Source organism: Salvelinus sp. IW2-2015, linkage group LG9, assembly GCF_002910315.2.
Source record: "Salvelinus sp. IW2-2015 linkage group LG9, ASM291031v2, whole genome shotgun sequence".
NCBI lineage: Eukaryota > Metazoa > Chordata > Actinopteri > Salmoniformes > Salmonidae > Salvelinus > Salvelinus sp. IW2-2015.
In genome coordinates this window covers 31385427-31406888 of record NC_036849.1, presented here as the reverse complement: position 1 = coordinate 31406888, position 21462 = coordinate 31385427, and positions in this window count along the sequence as shown.

Here is a 21462-nt window from a genome sequence, read left to right as displayed (position 1 = left end):
GGATCTAATATCAAAGGTCCACCAGAGGAGGCGGAGACAAAGAACGTTGTTTATGCGTAATGAGATGGTTTTGGGGGTTGAGGATGTGTAGTCAAGTGCCATTAGTTCTCATTAACTGTGACAACACTCCCCATTTAGTTAACGACAGAGTCAGTTCCCCTGAAATGGATACTGTGTCCAGGTTAATAATATTGGACCCACACTAATTACATTGCTGTGAACAAATGGATTGTTTGAATTCCATAACTCTATTACCGTAAACCTCCAGAGAGGCAAAGTCAAGCAAGCTATAATCAACCTACATGAGGGCAATTAAACCTGTGTGACAGCTACCAGACGTGAACTGAAATATTCAGTTAGCCCAACGGCGGTGAAATTCCCTGGGGTTTGGAGAAAGGTTTCAGGCTATTCCATTGTGATGTTTGAGGTCGTATAGTACGTTCGCGTTGCAAGAAATATGACGGATAAAATATTGAAGTGTACAGTGTCTGAAATCTTTATTTTGATTCAAAATGTGTGTACTAATTAAGACGATTACTGTACACATGTAAACTCATGTCTGATTTACATAGTTCTTAACCCAGTCTTTAGACGTAATTGGCTTCATTGTAGACGTATCCCCTCCTGTACTCCCTTGACTTGCTGTCAGAAACTATTTTGATGCGTCTCATTTGTTTTTTGTACTCACACACGGAATGAAAACACGTAACGAACACGACAGTCATGTTTGCTCTTTACGCCTGATTGGCTCCCGTAGATCTTGACTCAGCCTTGTGATGGTGATAAGGAACAATATGACACAGAAAAGCCATGCAGGAACCACACAGATAGCTCGTTATTTTGACAGTGTGTTGCAGTAGTCAGATCTGGGTTCAAATAGTAAATTGAAATCCTTCACGTACTCTAGGTCTACTTTAGCCGCTCTGATTGGTCTTGCCTGCCTGAATCGATGCAAACCCCACCCATCTGGCAGGCAGGTTCAAGTAAAAACTCAAAGTATTTGACAGATTCCAAATACTATTTGAACGCAGGTCTGTATTCTTAAAGAGTGGAACTGCTGATCTCAGTTGGCCTCTTTGACCTCTTTGATCAGATCTACCACTCTGAGACGCTTGATGGCTATGGGCCCTGTTTGTTGTCTCTTCGCTTGCAGTGGTGGTCCAGCATCATCATCCTGCAGGCAGCTACAGTAGCTACAAATGCATGCTATGGACGGTTTGAATAATTGATAGAGGTAAGGGGCAGCTAGCTGGCAGCTGAGTGAAGGATGTTGACTTTATCAAAACACATACTCCACAATCACTGTACCAGAAACGGACTGGGCATTGGGCAATTCTGGCAAATGCCAGATGAGCTGGTCCATCTTTAGCCCAGTGGGCCAGTATAAATGTGTGTTTTAGCGCAGAATAATCATTATTTGGCTAATAGTGGGGGCTTTAAAGGACAAACATGGGTCAGTGTGTTAAGTGCTTGCTAAGCGGCATGTATTATTATATGATATCATACTATAAAGTATGGTAGACATAGAGACATGGCAATGAGCTAATGTTACGAGGTGAGTTCAGTTGGAACGGTTGATGTGTTCCATTGAAAACAGGATTAAATGAGAACACAAATAGTAATTAAAGAGATTTCAGTCTTTTTTTATGTAAGTGCATGTACTGTACATAGGTGGCTTCTTATTACCAGACAATTAAATGCAAAGAAACATAAATAGATTTGTTAAGTGTTTGAAACCTCTGCATGGGTCCTCATTAGGCCTTTTAGGGTTTGGACCATATTATGATATTAGCAGAAAAAGTATACCTGTCCATACTTTAAAATCTTCCACCCAGCCGAGTGTGCCAAAGGATTACTAAGGTGTATTTGATGAGCCCAAACACTGGATATTTCATAATTATACTTGGCTTTAAAGTAACTGTCCAGTGTCTCTAGATTTCTATGAAATATGTCCTATAATTAATGACAAGATGAGTGAAATAGTTTTCCTTCCCAAAAAATGTTAATTAAGCGTGTTAAAAAGCAGCTTTTCTGTGTTGGAATGATGTGGGCGTATCTTAACAAGAGAATGGTGTGGACATATACCGGTCATAAAAAATATTCATGAGAGGAGACCGCTGATTGGCCAGCTCATCGTCCTCAGGAGGATGACATCATCCTCTATGAGGAAATAACAAGCATTTTTGAGATACAAGTTTGAGGTGGGGTTTTTGTAGTGTTTTCTCTAATTTATGCTTTGGCCACAAATACAAGCATAGGATGAGTCAACAACATTATTTGGATAGAGTTAACAGAATATTAACTTTTTAAAAGTGTGATTTTTCTACAAAGATGCAGTAAGTCATTGTTGGCCTTGGGGCCAAAGTAATAAAACCGTTTTGATTGGCTTCCTGAAAGCGCCTTACAAGGCTAAGTTTTGAGAGAAGCAATCTCTCTATTGTGCATTACTTGTTTGTTCTGTTTGCTCTTGGGGTGGAGCTCATAACTGTACAGGTGGTGGTGAAGGTATTTACATGTATCCTGGCAACTTCATGAATAAACATGGAAGTCGCCTGATGTTAAATATTTTTAGGCTTGCAAATAAATGAGAAGAAAAAAAACATTTAAACACTGGCACCAAAACAAATTGGCAACTTCTTCCATGGTTAATTAGCATGCAGGTCATACAAACCCGCTTCTCCAGACGGATTTAGTTGAAGTTTAATTTAAAAAAAGAAAGGGTTGAATAAGTTGTCTATGTTCATTTCCATTAAGGTCAACAAAGTAATCTGCTGAAGCTGCTTATGCCAAGGTTGTTCTGTGCTCTATCCTATTCACAGTTCAGGTTTTCTATACCGGTGGTTGGATTTTTCATTTGAACACATTCAATATACATTAGCTAACACTTCTCCTAAATTATCCTGTAGATCTAAAACAGAAAGTTATCAATGTACTTTTTTTATGTGAAATTTTAAATTGTACTAAATTAAACCAGAAATGGAATTGTAGTACAAAGTGGTGTGACTCACCACAATTAAGAGTGTCGAGAGTAAGGAGTTCAAAGAAGAATCAATTAGGAGTGTCGAGAGTCAGGAGTTCAAAGAAGACTCAATTAGGAGTGTCGAGAGTCAGGAGTTCAAAGAAGAATCATTAGGAGTGTCGAGAGTCAGGAGTTCAAAGAAGAGTCGATTAGGAGTGTCGAGAGTCAGGAGTTCAAAGAAGATCAATTAGGAGTGTCGAGAGTCAGGAGTTCAAAGAAGAATCAATTAGGAGTGTCGAGAGTCAGGAGTTCAAAGAAGAATCAATTAGGAGTGTCGAGAGTCAGGAGTTCAAAGAAGAGAATCGATTAGGAGTGTCGAGAGTCAGGAGTTCAAAGAAGAATCAATTAGGAGTGTCGAGAGTCAGGAGTTCAAAGAGAATCAATTAGGAGTGTCGAGAGTCAGGAGTTCAAAGAAGAGTCGATTAGGAGTGTCGAGAGTCAGGAGTTCAAAGAAGAATCAATTAGGAGTGTCGAGAGTAAGGAGATCAAAGAAGAATCAATTAGAAGTGTCGAGATTCAAGAGTTCAGAGAAGAATCAATTAGGAGTGTCGAGAGTAAGGAGATCAAAGAATAATCAATACTGATGAATCTGTATGAATGCGGGGGGGGTCTAGTTTACACACAATAACAGCTGCACTGATTGGACGTCACTGTCACCATGTGTATATTATTGTCCGGTCGTTTTGCAACTCAGCAGGATGTTTCTGTTTTCTCACACACCACAGGTTACACACAGTGTTATTGCCTGCCTCTGGTACACTGGTGTGGGTGGACTTGATGCCAAATGTGAGCAGTTATAAATGTTTATTGGTCTTCGCCGCCGATCGCATTGAAGACTCCTTGCCAAGAGAGACAGAGAGAGAGAGAGACTCACAGAGATTGCCTGCTCCGAGATGGAATATTGGATTTTCCAAATGTCAATGGAGGGGCCTGATCATTAAACTGAATATATTTTCTCTCCTTGAAGCAATTTTGGGTCGTGCTGGCTTCCCACTCACTTTGCCAGCAGCTTTTTTTTCTGCAATTTTTCCCAGAGCATCGTCTTTTGCTTTAAATAACATAGAGGGTTGTAAATAAGATGGGTTGGCATTAGTACAAGTGGATTTTCAGTAGAAAATGGGCCAATAATTGCCCCCACCTGATCGAGATGGTGGTTGTTGATGTGTATGTTTGTTCATTATGAATAAATGCTGGGGATACTTGGAGTTATGGATCAATAAAGTTTTTCATTTTTTTTAAGTCACTTTTGACATCTGCACACATATCTATAAAAATGTGCGAAGGTGACACCACTTGTATGGCTCTCATGGCACTGATAAAGAAGCTCTAAAGTGAACTAAGATGTGTCTCAGACAGGTGACAGATGTTCCTTCAATTAAAGATGGGGGATGTCATTGAGTGTAGGTGTCATCCCAGAAGTGATTTAAGTAGAGAAGTCAATGTAATCATTACAAAGTCATTGCTTGCCTAAGAGAGCCGCTTATCTATCAAATAAAAGAGTAATACAGTAACAATGTGGGTTTAGTAAATTAACAGTGTATTTTTCTGTTCAACGCTCACTGTTATGCAATTCAAAATCACGTCTGTAATATCACATAATAAATACCAGTATACCATTTATCTCAATCAAATGGATAAAAATTCCTGAACTCATTTTTAAAACTAGCAATATTTTTATGGATGCATTTTTTTTTCTTTTACCAGTCCTCGTGCCCTCGTTAATGAAACATGTTGGTCCCTGAAATACTATTTAATTCAAATCCAAAGCGAGCTCTCAGGGGAAATCAGGTAATATCAGAGCCATCCTGATACCAACTCATGTTTGACAGAGCCAATGGGCAAACTAGGGAAAGGTTAGTTTGATACAAGTGGATTTTTGCCAGGTACAAACAATATGGAAACTTCCCTCGCAGCTATTTCCAAATGTTAGAAACTAAATATTGTTTCTACAGTCAGGAAATACTGAAGCACACTGAAAACAGGCACGGTTTGGGCAAAACACTATTTTATTTACTGTGGAATAGCATTTCACTAACAGTTCTATCAAACATTTTTATGCAAGTAAAGTACATGTCGGATAAAAAATGTAATGACAGGCCTGATGGAAACAGCAAATTTGTGTGTAAACTTTCCAAATGTGGACAAAAAACAAAATACAGTAGACAAGGTGGGATCACTTTGTGTTGGTAAAATTCATTATGCGAGAAATGGCACCTTTATGTGCAAATATTGATAGAAAACCATATTTGCGGGAAGTAGGGGTGCTGAGGGTGCTGCAGCACCACCTCATGTATATATGTTTATATTTTTGAGAGAGATTTTTTTCACAACAGTAGTAGACTGGGCCTTTACTGGTCCTGTATTGGCGGACCGATACAGACATCTATAGCGCAGGCGCAATAAAAATCAGCATCTCCACTTCGGAAAAAAGGTAGTTGTATAATAGTGGCGGTCGCTGCCATTTAAAATGAGGGAGTATGATAATATATTTTTTATGATCTTGGCCTCATTTCTATTACAGCATATTGGATGACTGTCATTCATATTCCATACAACGAGCTCAATGTAACATCGATAGGTTTAGCCTACTACATGATACTTGAATTTTCTCTATATCGAGCATGAGGTTGCCACAACCTAGCCTATGAATTAGAGTTTACAACGTAGGTCGAGAGAAATCTGAGTAATCAAGGTGACAGAAATTGACAGATTCGAAACAAGAGTTTCTATTGGACAGTATGTACAGGTTAATTATGATGAACTTCACAGGATTGTGAAAGTGCACGGTGATGAGCAGGGCCGGCCCTCCCATTAGGCAAGATTACACCGCCGCCTGCGGCACTTGAATTTGAGGCGGCATTTTGACAATTGGCTGCCGCTCTTCGGCGCCCCTGATCGGCTACTACACCGCCCGCAGCACCCCAGCCACCAGCTCATAGCGTTGCTGCAGTTCCCCACCCCATTCCCCCTTCTCCCGAAGTTCACTCCCACTATCCTTGGTAGCTAAGGTGATGTGTGTGTTTATATGGGATTATCCAATTATGAAACATTAATAAAAATGAATCTGCCAAATAAATTATTGCATTATGGTTTTTAGTTTGTGTGTGAGGAAGACAATACGTGATTAAGGCAGTAGCCTAACCTAGCCTGTTAACGTTAGCTAGCTACTACTAGTGCATATAATTTTAGCTAAAAGTAATCTATAGAGATTTGAAAAATGTTCTTACTATGTCTAAGATACAAAAACTATCAGGAAGATGATGTTTTAAAACAACAATAAGAAAAGAGGCCTAATTTCTAAAACAAAGAAATTCGCTGGTGAAATGTATCAGTGTGCAGCAATGTCCATCACCCGGTGTGACAAGCCCACGAGGACAGGCCATTTATTAATCGAGAACGACGAGCCCCCGTTCGCTGATTCTAGCAGCAAAGAGGGCAAACCGGAGGAGTCCGAGCCATGCACTTCCACCGATGATGACATTTCTCTGGTTGGACAAGAACAAGTGGTCGAACCAGGCCTAGCCACACCTCCAAACAATGCCGGCGAAGACCCTACTATCTTGGACAGAGACTCCGATTCGTCGCACCCCGTCCAGGATGACAGTGGTGGTGCTGCTGCTAAATCCGACTCCCAGACAAAAACATAGAAGATCCCGGTGAGTGGCCAAAATATATGAATGGATCTTAACGGGATATGCTAGTGCAGGCTGGGCCACATCAGGATAAGGAGGGGAATTTCCCAAGAGATGAGGGGCAACTAAAATTTTCGGTGGCCCACTACAATAGGAGGATGGCGAACCGGGAGAGACCAAGGCAACGATGCAGCCTTCTGTTTTTGCTGCAAACTTTTTTCGCACGAGTGCAAATTTGTGCTGGCCAGGGATGGAACCAGGGACTGGAAGAATCAGTGCCACCTCCTCAGCTCGCATGAGAAGTCACATGACCACCCAGATAGTTTCCAGAGGTGGAAGGAGCTGGAGATCAGGCTGGTGTCCAAGCAAACTCAGCTGATTTGATTTCAGGAGGGATATTATTAAAGGGATATTACTATAGGTAGTAGGTTGCATAGTGATAGCAACAATGTAACTCCGATGCAGGGGTTAAATTAAAATTCCCTTCTGCCTTGTAAGGGACCTCCTATATGTACACGCGTCCACCAAAAATGTTTACGGGCATAAACACAGAATTACATAGATAATAAACGTTTATTTCTTCATTTTACAAAAAACAAGTAGTAAGCATACCTGTTTGACATACACAATTATCCTATCCATAGATGTCGGCATAGCCAAATACTCCAATACTGTCACATGCACTGATATAATACCTCAGTGTCTGGGAAGGGCTTGGTGTGTTTGACTAAAACCAGGGATCGAATTGAGAGAGGGTGTCACATACCCTTTGTTAAAGAAAATGGCAAAAGGGTATCTATTGTTTGCTTTATATTTTGAAATAAATACATTAAACGTATCCAGATTATATCAAGCGATATATAACAATGCTTAACTCGGTGATGGGTTATGGTAGAAACAAGCTCTGAAATGCCCCGGAAAGACGTGACTGCGATGCATATGAGTGTCACGATCGTCAATGGGAGAGAGAGAGGACCAAGGCGCAGCGTGTGGAAAATACATCTTCTCTTTATTAGAAGAAGGACAACGAAACAAAACAACAAACAGACGAACGTGAAGCTATCAAAGACTAAGTGCAAACATGCAACATAGACACAGACAATTACCCACATAAACCTAGTGCCTATGGCTGCCTTAAATATGGCTCCCAATCAGAGACAATTAATGACATCTGTCTCTGATTGAGAACCATTCAGGCAACCATAGACACAGCTAGACAACTATACTAAACACAAACCCATCTACTCTATATAACCCCCTAAACCATACAACCACCTAGACACTACAAAAACACATACATTCCCCATGTCACACCCTGACCTAACTAAAATAATAAAGAAAACAAAGAATACTAAGGCCAGGGTGTGACAGTACCCCCCCCCCAAAGGTGCGGACTCCGGCCGCAGAACCTGAAACAGAAGGGAGGGTCCGGGGTGGCCCCCATCATGGCGGCGGCTCGGGCGCGGGCCGAGGCCCCCACTCCACCATTGTCAATACCCGCTTTGGTGGTGCCTCTGGAGCGGCGACCCTTGTAGCAAGTCCCGGACTGAAGACCATCCCAGAGGGCGCCACCGGACGGATGGGTAGCTCCGGACTGAGGGGTAGCTCTGGACTGAGGGTAGCTCCGGACTGAGGGGTAGCTCCGGACTGAGGGGTAGCTCCGGACTGAGGGGCCGCTCATGACTGGAGGGCCGCTCATGACTGGAGGGCCGCTCATGACTGGAGGGCCGCTCATGACTGGAGGGCCGCTCATACTGGAGGGCAGCTCATGACTGAGGGACGGCAGCTCCGGACTGAGGACGGCAGCTCCGGACTGAGGGACGGCAGCTCCGGACTGAGGGACGGCAGCTCCGGACTGAGGGACGGAGCTCCGGACTGACGGATCTGGCTGCTCATGGCTGGCTGACGGATCTGGCTGCTCATGGCTGGCTGACGGATCTGCTGCTCATGGCTGGCTGACGGATCTGGCTGCTCATGGCTGGCTGACGGATCTGGCTGCTCATGGCTGGCTGACGGATCTGGCTGCTCATGGCTGGCTGACGGATCTGGCTGCTCATGGCTGGCTGACGGATCGGGCTGCTCCTGTCTGGCGGAAGGCTCGGGCTGCTCATGGCTAGCTGACGGATTTGGCTGCTCATGGCTAGCTGACGGCTCGGGCTGCTCCTGTCTGGCGGAAGGCTCGGGCTGCTCCTGTCTGGCGGAAGGCTCGGGCTGCTCCTGTCTGGCGAAAGGCTCGGGCTGCTCCTGTCTGGCGGAAGCTCGGGCTGCTCCTGTCTGGCGAAGGCTCTGGCTGCTCCTGTCTGGCGGAAGGCTCTGGCTGCTCCTGTCTGCGGAAGGCTCGGCTGCTCCTGTCTGGCGGAAGGCTCTGGCTGCTCCTGTCTGGCGGAAGGCTCTGGCTGCTCCTGTCTGGCGGAAGGCTCTGGCTGCTCCTGTCTGGCGGAAGGCTCTGGCTGCTCCTGTCTGGCGGAAGGCTCTGGCTGCTCCTGTCTGGCGGAAGGCTCTGGCTGCTCCTGTCTGGCGGAAGGCTCTCGCTGCTCCTGTCTGGCGGAAGGCTCTAGCGGCTCCTGTCTGGCGGAAGGCTCTGAAGGCTCATGGCAGACGGACGGCTCTGAAGGCTCATGGCAGACGGGCGGCTTTGAAGGCTCAGTCCAGACGGGCAGTTCATGCGGCGCTTGGCAGACGGACAGTTCAGCACGGCGTTGGGCAGACGGGCAGTTCAGGCGCCGCTGGGCAGACGGGCAGTTCAGGCACCGCTGGGCAGACGGCAGACTCTGGCCGGCTGAGACGCACTATAGGCCTGGTGCGTGGTGCCGGAACTGGAGGTACCGGGCTAAGGACACGCACCTCAGGCTAGTGCGGGGAGCAGCAACAGGGCACACTGGACTCTCAAGGCGTACTATAGGCCTGGTGCGTGGTACCGGCACTGGTGGTACCGGGCTGAGGGCACGCACATCAGGGCGAGTACGGGGAGAAGGAACAGTGCGTACAGGACTCTGGAGACACACAGGAGGCTTGATGCGTGGTGCCGGAACTGGAGGCACTGGACTGGAGACACGCACCACAGGGAGAGTGCGTGGTGTAGGCACTGGTGGTACTGGGCTGGGGCGGGGAGGTGGCGCCGGAAATACCGGACCGTGCAGGCGTACTGGCTCCCTTGAGCACTGAGCCTGCCCAACCTTACCTGGTTGTATGCTCCCCGTCGCCTGACCAGTGCGGGGAGTGGAATAACCCGCACCGGGCTATGTAGGCGAACCGGGGACACCATGCGTAAGGCTGGTGCCATGTAAGCCAGCCCGAGGAGACGCACTGGTGGCCAGATGCGTTGGGCCGGCTTCATGACATCCGGCTCAACGCTCAATCTAGCCCGGCCGATACGCGGAGCTGGAATGTACCGAACCGGGCTATGCACGCGTACAGGAGACACCATGCGCTCTACTGCGTACTCTCGCTCTCCACGGTAAGTACAGGGAGTATGCGCAGGTCTCCTACCTGACTTCGCCACACTCCCTTTTATCCCCCCCCCCCCCCCAAGAAAATTTTGGTTTGTACTCGCGGGCTTCCAGCCTTGCTTCCGTGCTGCCTCCTCATATCGCCGCCTCTCTGCTTTCGCTGCCTCCAGCTCAGCTTTGGGGCGGCAATATTCTCCTGGTTGAGCCCAAGGTCCCTTACCATCCAATTCGTCCTCCCATGTCCAGAAATCCTCTGTAGGTGGTCCTGTTGCCGCTTGACACGCCGCTTGGTCAGATTCTGGTGGGTAATTCTGTCAACATCGTCAATGGGAGAGAGAGAGGACCAAGGCGCAGCGTGTGGAAAATACATCTTCTCTTTATTAGAAAAAGGACAACGAAACAACAAACAGACGAACGTGAAGCTATCAAAGACTAAGTGCAAACATGCAACATAGACACAGACAATTACCCACATAAACCTAGTGCCTATGGCTGCCTTAAATATGGCTCCCAATCAGAGACAATTAATGACATCTGTCTCTGATTGAGAACCATTCAGGCAACCATAGACACAGCTAGACAACTATACTAAACACAAACCCATCTACTCTATATAACCCCATAAACCATACAACCACCTAGACACTACAAAAACACATACATTCCCCATGTCACACCCTGACCTAACTAAAATAATAAAGAAAACAAAGAATACTAAGGCCAGGGTGTGACAATGAGGATATATTGATTCCTCTCTATGACAATCGGAAGCTAAACTGCAGCCTATGTTATTGGAGGAGATAGTTTTTTAAACTTTGCTATTTAGTCCCTATTCATTGAGCTTTTCTCTTTCTGAAAAGAGAAGATGTTTGTTTAAACCCAGGCAGCTTTTAGGGAAGCACTTCTGTTGTTGGGTTATACAACGGACGAGTAGCCAGCAGTTGAAGTTTACAGTTTTCTGCGTCAGGTAGAGCCTCTGTCTGGGTGGAAACGTAATTTTTGAAAGTGCCATGTTAAGATTCATAAGGGTGTCTAAAATGTCATTATTTTTGTCTCGCCTAGGGCGTCAGAACGTCCAGGGCATTGGTGATTTTATCAATGTAATCAGATCAATGTAATCCACAGTGAATAGCCCCCGCAATATGCACCTTTTCAGGGAAGTCAGGAACCAATATACACAGTCAGTTAGGAAAGCAAAGGCTAGATTTTTCAAACAGAAATTTGCATCCTGTAGCACTAATTCCAAAAAGTTTTGGGACACCAAAGTCCATGGAGAATATCCAAGATGGCGTAGCAGTCGGGCGTGTGTTTGTCTTGTCCCGTGTAAATAGTGCTATTTGTAAACCTTATAACTGGTACCTCCATCAGCAACTAGCCAGCTTACTAGCTATTAGTCATGTTAGCTACTGCTAGCGGTCTTCACCTTTAGCTCGGACACCAGCCAGCTTTAACTCGGACAATACCTGCCAGTCTGCACAGCGCGATATCAACCCAGAGCATATCGGACTGCTTTTCTCTACCACATCACCGGATTCCTGCCGCAAGCTCTGGACCATTACACCGGATCATCGCAGCTAGCTAGCTGCAAACGAGTGGCTATTGTTGGCTAACGCCTCTGTCCCGAAGCAAGCACCAGTTAACCTTGAGCTAGCCTCGAGCTAGGCCTATCTCCTGGCTAGCCGATGAAGTATACCAGCTAATTCTTGGGCTACAATACCTCTTTTGCCAATTGGCCTGGACCCTTTATTGTCGACACTTAGCCCCTCCGATCCATCACGACTGGTCTGCCGATGTAATCGTCCGATGTGGTTTCAACAGGCTTTCCCGTTGCAATGTCGCCGAAGACCCATCTGCTAGCCCATCCCGCTTGCTTTCTGCACGCCGTGTCTCCCGCTCGCCTAGCCTAGTAGCGACTACTGAACGGCTCCTTGATTCACCTATTGCTGCTCATTGGACCCTATGATCAATCGGCTACACTGCTGATGCCTGCTGGACTGTTCACTAACACGGTACCTCATTTTGTTTATTTGTCAGCCCAAGCCTCGAACTCAGGTCCTGTGTGTACCTAACTGACCCTATCTGCCCCTTCATCGCCATTTACTCGTTGTTGTCTTAGCTCTCCGATCAACACCTGTGATTGCTTTATGCCTCTCTCTAATGTCAATATGCCTTGTCTACTGGTGTTTCAGTTAGTTCTTATTGTTTTATTTCACTGAATTGCCCCCAGTCCCGCTCAACATGCCTTAAATAGCTCTTTTGTCCCACCCCCCACACATGCAGAGACCTCACCTGGCTTAACTGGTGCCTCCAGAGATGCAACCTCTCTCATTGTCACTCAACGCCTAGGTTTACCTCCACTGTACTCACATCCTACCATACCGTCTGTACTGTACATTATGCCCTAAATCTATTCTACCACGCCCAGAAATCTGCTCCTTTTCTTCTCTGTTCTCAACGCTCTAGACGACCAGTTCTTATAGCCTTTAGCCATACCCTCATCCTACTCCTCCTCTGTTCCTCTGGTGATGTAGAGGTTAACCCAGGCCCTGTAGCCCCAAGTACTACACCTATTTCCCAGGCGCTCTCATTTGTTGACTACTGTAACCGTAAAAGCCTTGGCTTCAAGCATGTTAACATCAGAAGCCTCCTGCCTAAGTTTGTTTTATTCACTGCTTTAGTACACTCCGCCAACCCTGATGTCCTAGCCGTGTCTAAATCCTGGTTTAGGAAGGCCACCAAACATTCTGACATTTCCATCCCCAAATACAACATTTTCCGTCAAGATAGAACTGCCAAAGGGGGCGAGTTGCAATCTACTGCAGAGATAGCCTGCAGAGTTCTGTCATACTATCCAGGTCTGTGCCCAAACAGTTCGAGCTTCTACTTTTACAAATCCACCTTTCCAGAAATAAGTCTCTCACTATAGACCCCCCTCTGCCCCCAGCTGTGCCCTGGATACCACATGTGAATTGATTGCCCCCATCTATCTTCAGAGTTCGTACTGTTAGGTGACCTATACTGGGATATGCTTAACACCCCGGCCGTCCTACAATCTAAGCTAGATGCCCTCAATCTCACACAAATTATCAAGGAACCTACCAGGTACAACTAAATCCGTAAACATGGGCTCCCTCAAAGATATCATTCTGACCACTTGCCCTCAAATACACCTCTGTTGTCTTCAATCAGGATCTCAGCGATCACTGCCTCATTGTCTGCGTCCGTAATGGGTCCGCGGTCAAACGACCACCCCTCATCACTGTCAAACGCTCCCTAAAACACTTCAGCGGCAGGCCTTTCTAATCGACCTGGCCCGGGTAACCTGGAAGGATATTGACCTCATCCCATCAGTAGAGGATGCCCGGTTGTTCTTTAAAAGTGCTTTCCTCACCATCTTAAATAAGCATGCCCCATGAATCTTTTTTAGAACTAAGAACAGATATATCCCCTGGTTCACTCCAGACTCGGCTGCCCTTGACCAGCACAAAAACATCCTGTGGCGACTGCATTAGCATCGAATAGCCCCCGCGATATACAACTTTTCAGGGAAGTCAGGCTTTCCACCTGGCTACCCCTACCCCGGCCAACAGCTCTGCACCCCCCGCGGCAACTTGCCCCAAACCCCCCCCCCTCCGCTTCTCTTCACCCAAATCCAGATAGCTGATGTTCTGAAAGAGCTGCAAAATCGGAGGGCCTGTTGTCTGGACCTCTGGCAGTCTGTATGGGGGTGCCACAGGGTTCAATTCTCGGGCCGACTATTTTCTCTGTATATATCAATGATGTCGCTCTTGCTGCTGGTGATTCTTTGATCCTCCTCTACGCAGACGACACCCTTCTTGTATACATCTGGACCTTCTTTGGACACTGTGTTAACAAACCTCCAAACGAGCTTCAATGCCATACAAACACTTTTTCCGTGGCCTCCAACTGCTCTTAAATGCAAGTAAATCTAAATGCATGCTCTTCAACGATCGCTGCCCGCACTTGCCTGCCCGGACTAGCATCACTACTCTGGACAGTTCTGACTTAGAATATGTTTAACAACTACAAATACCTTGGTGTCTGGTTAGACTATAAACTCTCCTTCCAGACTCACATTAAGCATCTCCAATCCAAAATTAAATCTAGAATCAGCTTCCTATTTCGCAACAAAGCCTCCTTCACTCATGCTGCCTAACATACCCTCGTAAAACTTACTATCCTACCGATCCTTGACTTCGGCGATGTCCATTTCCAAATAGCCTCCAACACTCTACTCAGCAAATTGGATGTAGTCTATCACAGTGCCATCCGTTTTGTCACCAAAGCCCCATATACTACCCACCACTGCGACCTGTATGCTCTCGTTGGCTGGCCCTCGCTACATATCCGTCGCCAAACCCACTGGCTCCAGGTCATGTATATAAGTCTTTGCTAGGTAAAGCCCCGCCTTATCTCAGCTCACTGGTCACCATAGCAACACCCACCCGTAGCATGCGCTCCAGCAGGTATATTTTACTGGTCATCCCCAAAGCCAACACTTCCTTTGGCCGCATTTCCTTCCAGTTCTCTGCTGCCAATGACTGGAACGAATTGCAAAAATCACTGAAGTTGGAGACTTATATCTCCCTCACTAACTTTAAACATCAGCTATCTGAGCAGCTTACCGATCGCTGCAGCTGTATACAGTCCAACTGTAAATAGCCCATCCAATCTACCTCATCCCCATATTGTTATTTTTTTGTTGTTGCTCTTTTGCACACCAGTATCTCTACTTGCACATCATCATCTGCACATCTATATCTCCAGTGTTAATGCTAAATTGTAATTATTTCGCCACTATGGCCTATTTATTGCCTTACCTCCCTAAGCTTACTACATTTGCACACACTGTATATTTTTCTATTGTGTTATTGACTGTACCTCTGTTTATCCCATGTGTAACTCTGTGTTGTTGTTTTTGTCGCACTGCTTTGCTTTATCTTGGCCAGGTCGCAGTTGTAAATGAGAACTTGTTCTCAACTGGCCTACCTGGTTAAATAAAGGTGAAATATATATATTTTTCAAAATTAAAAGATTGAAAATATTATGCCATGTTATTGACATTGAACTGATTATATAGCCTACTAACCAGATGTGTTATAAATTGTGTATAGTTTGTAGCATAAGCCTATTAATTGGGCTGATATTATGTTCTGTTCCTCCAACTTTTAGCTGAGAAAAGAATTGGCCCAAGGCCAAACATATTGGGGGGGGGCATGATGGTGATGAGCTTGATGCTCCTTTCCAATAAATATTGAGGGTCATATTATGGTGGCATGATGATCAGGCTTGACTGCAGTGTTGTAAAGTACTTTCCTCCATACATTTTCCCTGACACCCAAAAGTACTCATTACATTTAGAATGCTTAGTAGGACAGGAAAATTGTCCAATTCATGCACATATCAAGAGAACATCTCTGGTCATCCCTACTGCCTCTGATCTGGCAGATTCACTTAATATAAGGATTGTGAAATGATTTATACTTTTACTTTTGATACTTAAGTATATTTTTGAAATTACATTTACTTTTGATACCTAAGTATATTGAAAACCAAATACTTTAAGACTTTTACTCAAGTGGTATTTTACTGGGTGACTTTCTCTCTAACTTTAGTCATTTTCTTTTGGTATCTTTACTTTTACCCATGCATGACTATTGGGTACTTTTCCCACCACTGCTTGACTGCCGTTGGACAAATAGAGGTGTAGAGGTTTTAACACAATAGTTTTTAGAGTTGAAAATGTGATGGAAAAACATTGAACTTGAGATTTTTATTCAGTTAAGCAAAAAAGTAAATTTTGTGTGAACTACATCATCACGCACTGATTTTTATCAGCAACAAGTCAGTTTGGTGGAAACACACCACTAGTGGGGAAATTACCTTTATGCAGATTTTAGAATATTCGCATGAAATCTGTCGCCAATTGGATGAAAACCTAGCTGTTGAGATTCATTTAGCATTTGACAATTTGCTTTTAGTAATTTCTGCATTATGAATGAGCTGACGAGCTTTCCAATTTGATTTTGTTTTACTTTATGCCATCATAGAGTCCCTGATATTATATTAAAACTTCTTATGGCTGCAGGGGCAGTATTGAGTAGCTTGGATGAAAGGTGCACAGAGGTGCCCAGAGTAAACGGCCTGCTCCTCAATCATAGTTGCTAATATATGCATATTATTATTAGAATTGGATAGAAAACACTCTGAAGTTTCTAAAACTGTTTGAATTATGTCTGTGAGTATAACAGAACTCATATGGCAGGCAAAAACCTGAGAAAAAATCCAAACAGGAAGTGGAAATTCTGAGGCTGGTCGATTTTCAACCAAGATCCCATTGAAATCACAGCGAGATATGGATGAGTTTGCACTTCCTACGGCTTCCACTAGATGTCAACAGTCTGTAGAACCTTGTCTGATGCCTCTACTGTGAAGGGGGGCCGAATGAGAGGGGAATTAGTCAGGTCTGCCATGACCTGACCATTCTTTGACCATGCGCGTTCACATGAGAGGGAGCTCTGTTCCATCGCTCATCTGAAGTCAATGTAATTCTCCGGTTGGAACGTTATTCAAGATTTATGTTAAAAACATTCTAAAGATTGATTCAATACATCGTTTGACATGTTTCTACGGACTGTTACGGAACTTTTGGACATTTCGTCAGGTTTTAGTGAACGCGCTTCCCTGACGTTGGATTTGTTTACCAAACACGTTACAAAAATAGCTATTTGGACATAAATGATGGACAGTGGGAAGTGGGAGTCCTGGGAGTGCATTCCGCCGAAGATCAGCAAAGGTAAGTGAAGATTTATAATGCTTTTTATGAGTTTTGTTGACTGCACAATTTGGGTGGGTAACTGTATGACTTGCTTTTGTGGCTGAACGCTGTTTTCAGATTATTGAATATTGTGTTTGTCATAAAGCTTTTTGAAATCTGACACAGCGGTTGCATTAAGAACTAGTTTATCTTTAATTGTATGTAAAACGTGTATCTTTCATCAAAGTTTATGATGAGTATTTCTGTTATTTGACGTGGCTCTCTGCAATTTATTCTGATATTTTGGAGGCATTTCTGAACATGGCGCCAATGTAAACAGAGGTTTTTGGATATAAATATGAACTTAATCGAACAAGACATATATGTATTGTGTAACATGAAGTCCTATGAGTGTCATCTGATGAAGATCATCAAAGGTTAGTGATTCATTTTATCTTTATTTGTGCTTTTTGTGACTCCTCTCTTTGGCTGGAAAAATGGCTGAATTTTTCTGTGAATTGGTGGTGACCTAACGTAATCGTTTGTGGTGCTTTCGCTGAAAAGCCTATTTGAAATCAGACACTTTGGTGGGATTAACAACAATATTACCTTTAAAATGGTATAAGATACATGTATGTTGAGGAATTTTAATTATGAGATTTCTGTTGTTTGAATTTGGCGCCCTGCACTTTCACTGGCTGTTGTCATATCGATCCCGTTACCGGGATTGCAGCCATAAGAAGTTTTAAGAAGCGTTCTTCTTAATTATCCTGGTAATAGAATTACCATGTAGCCTAAATGGAAATTGAAAATGTTATTAGTTTTGAGTGGTCATGAGGGATAAGGAGTGAAAGGAGTTATCCTAACAGAATAATTGGAAAAAAAACACAAGTCATTTCATTTGATGCTTGGAAATGTATTGAATGAGATAATTACAGGATGTCTATACCCTTCCAGACCTATTAAATCAAGTTATTTTTTTGCTTACATCCTCTGGTCTCAACATTGATTGGCACGTTGGGAATATGTCACATATCAACATAGCTCAATTAAGCACATATTTCAGATAAAATGAAAAAATTATAATGACCTCTCTGTTTGAGTGTTCTGCCCTTAAATTATTATATATACAGTATATGTTTGATGTCCCTGGTATCCTTAAATGAACCATGATGAATACCAATAACGGTCTAATATTTTCTTCTCGTACAAATCAATGTGTAGAAATACAGTATAGTTCTCTGGAAAGATTGCCAGTGTTCCTCATTATGTTCATCATTCCAAATCCCTGACTGCTGTCCCACATTGAGTATTTACACACCGCATTCAGTTTATTATCTGGCACTCAGACATGGCAAGGGCCCCTTATTTCTGAATTCAATGAAGCCAGAAATAGAGCGGGGGTTTCTATGTCTCTCACTGAGTGTCAGAGAGTTATTAAGATGAATTTGCTGGTATCAGTACAGCCACAGATGACGGTAGCCACCTGCCATCCACTTCCATAGGTCGATCGTTTTCTAGTTCTATAATGATAAAGGAAAAAACTTTTTTTTTTCACATGCTCAAAATGGGCCCACAGGGTGCAGTCAATACAAAAGGCTGAAGCATGGACTGAAATAATGGCCAATCTTCTTTTTTTATTTTATATTATTGTTTTATTTGTTTATTTTCAGTCCAGATATAAACTTATACATACGAACAACAACTTGCAGACGCACACAAACAATGACTACATCTCATCTGCCCAGACCCGCATGCTCACAACCCCATCCCTAGTGCCTGCATTGTTGTTTGTCACTTGGCCTTAAATAGTACCAATTCGTTTTTCTCGGTCGCCCAGGCTATTTCAATATTTCAAAAATAAATAATTAGATTTTTCCCATTGTGTTAATGATGGTGGATCTAACACACATTTTTCATAGTAGGCCTACACATAAGACTAAACTACCCATCTCTCCTGTAATTGATTAATCATTCCTATAGCCCAGTGAATGCCATACTCTTAGTGTCCGTCTCTCTGTCTGTCTGCCTATCTGGCATGTTGTCTGCAATGTAGTTAGGCAGGAACGTCACCCTTATGACCACTAAGTATCTGTCACCAACCAGCTGGCTGAAGTGCTACTCAACCTACCTCTGACACCTAGCCAAGTTGGGAAATACAGGAAGCTGATTCCAGGACATCTCACACACACCAACTCAACAGAACACTTCTAAAAAGTCTAGAATCTTGCAGTGGCCTAAGTGTGGCTCCTTCTAAAGGCATTTTTGCATTTCAACCTGTCTCATCTATGGTAATAATTACACCCTCACAGAAACCAAGGCCACAGACCTTTTCTACCACCAAGTGGCCATTTTATGCAATGTATTTCAGCCGTTACATAATGTACACTACCGTTCAAAAGTTCAGGGTCACTTAGAAATGTCCTTGTTTTTGAAAGAAAAGCACATTTTTGGTCTATTAAAATAACATCATATTGATCAGAAATACAGTGTAGACATTGTTAATGTTGTAAATGACTATTGTAGCTGGAAATGCTGTTTTTTAATGGAATATCTACATAGGCTTACAGCGGCCCATTATCAGCAACCATCACTCCTGTGTTCCAATGGCACATTGTGTTAGCTAATCCAAGTTCATCATTTTAAAAAGATAATTGATCATTAGAAAACCCTTTTGCAATTATGTTAGCACAGCTGAAAACTGTCGTGCTGATTAAAGAAGCAATAAAACTGGCCTTCTTTAGACTAGTTGAGTATATGGCACATCAACATTTGTGGGTTCAATTACAGGCTCAAATGGCCAGAAACAAACTACTTTCTTCTGAAACTCGTCAGTCTATTTTTGTTCTGAGAAATGAAGGCTATTCCATGCGATAAATTGCCAAGAAACTGAAGATCTCGTACAACGCGGCGTACTACTCCCTTCACAGAACAGCGCAAACTGGCTCTAACCAGAATAGAAAGAGGAGTGGGAAGCCCCGGTGCACAACTAGTCTAGTTTGAGAAACAGACGCCTCACAAGTCCATAGTACCCGCAAAACACCAGTCTCAATGTCAACAGTGAAGAGGCGACTCAGGGATGCTGGCCTTCTAGGCAGAGTTCCTCTGTCCAGTGTCTGTGTTCTTTTGCCCATCTTAATCTTTTCTTTTTATTGGCCAGTCTAAGATATGGCTTTTTCTTTGCAACTCTTGCCTAGAAGGCCAGCATCCTGGAGTAGCCTCTTTACTGTTGATGTTGAGACTGGTGTTTTGCGGGTACTATTTAATGAAGCTGCCAGTTGAGGACTTGTGAGGCGTCTGTTTCTCAAACTAGACTCTAATGTCTAGTTTGACAGTGAGGAGCACAATTGGCCCAGTGTCATCCGTGTTAGGGGAGGGTTTGGCCGTCAGGGATGTCCTTGTCCCATCGCGCACTAGCGACTCCTGTGGCGGGCCGGGCGCAGGGCACTCAGACACGGTCGCCAAGTGTATGGTGTTTCCTTCGACACATTGATGCGGCTGGCTTCCGGGTTAAGTGGGCATTGTGTCAAGAAGCAGTGCGGCTTGGTTGGGTTGTGTTTCGGAGGACGCACGGCCCTCGACCTTACTTCGCCTCTCCCGAGCAGCGATGAGACAAGACTGTAACTACCAATTGGTTACCAGGAAATTGGGGAGAAAATTTAAATAAAAAAAGAAAACAAGGGCTCGCAGAGAATGTGTAGACAATAGTCTAAAGACAGGAGTAGTTGTTTTGTTTTCCCTTTTTGGCCATGGCCTTTAGGTCAACGCTGTACTCTGTTACCCTGTACTCAAGTTATTTCGTCTGGTAAAAGAAGGCCTGTCTTGTAAACAATCACAAGAAAAGGAATCACGACCACTGCCTCTGGTCTGTTCATTTTGTGCCTCCTGCCTGTCAGGGTGTTTCGGACAAGCTGATCCCTTCACAAAAAGGTTAAATACAAAATTGACACTGCTTATGCACCTTTTTACATTTACATTTACATTTAAGTCATTTAGCAGACGCTCTTATCCAGAGCGACTTACAAATGGTGCATTCACCTTATGATACTAGTGGAACAACACTTTACAATAGTGCATCTAACTCTTTTAAGGGGGGGGGGGGTTAGAAGGATTACTTTATCCTATCCTAGGTATTCCTTAAAGAGGTGGGGTTTCAGGTGTCTCCGGAAGGTGGTGATTGACTCCGCTGACCTGGCGTCGTGAGGGAGTTTGTTCCACCATTGGGGTGCCAGAGCAGCGAACAGTTTTGCCTGGGCTGAGCGGGAACTTGTACTTCCTCAGAGGTAGGGAGGCGAGCAGGCCAGAGGTGGATGAACGCAGTGCCCTTGTTTTGGGTGTAGGGCCTGATCAGAGCCTGAAGGTACGGAGGTGCCGTTTCCCTCACAGCTCCGAAGGCAAGCACCATGGTCTTGTAGCGGATGCGAGCTTCAACTGGAAGCCAGTGGAGAGAGGCGGAGGAGCGGGGTGACGTGAGAGAACTTGGGAAGGTTGAACCCAGACGGGCTGCGGCGTTCTGGATGAGTTGTAGGGGTTTAATGGCACAGGCAGGGAGCCCAGCCACAGCGAGTTGCAGTAATCCAGACG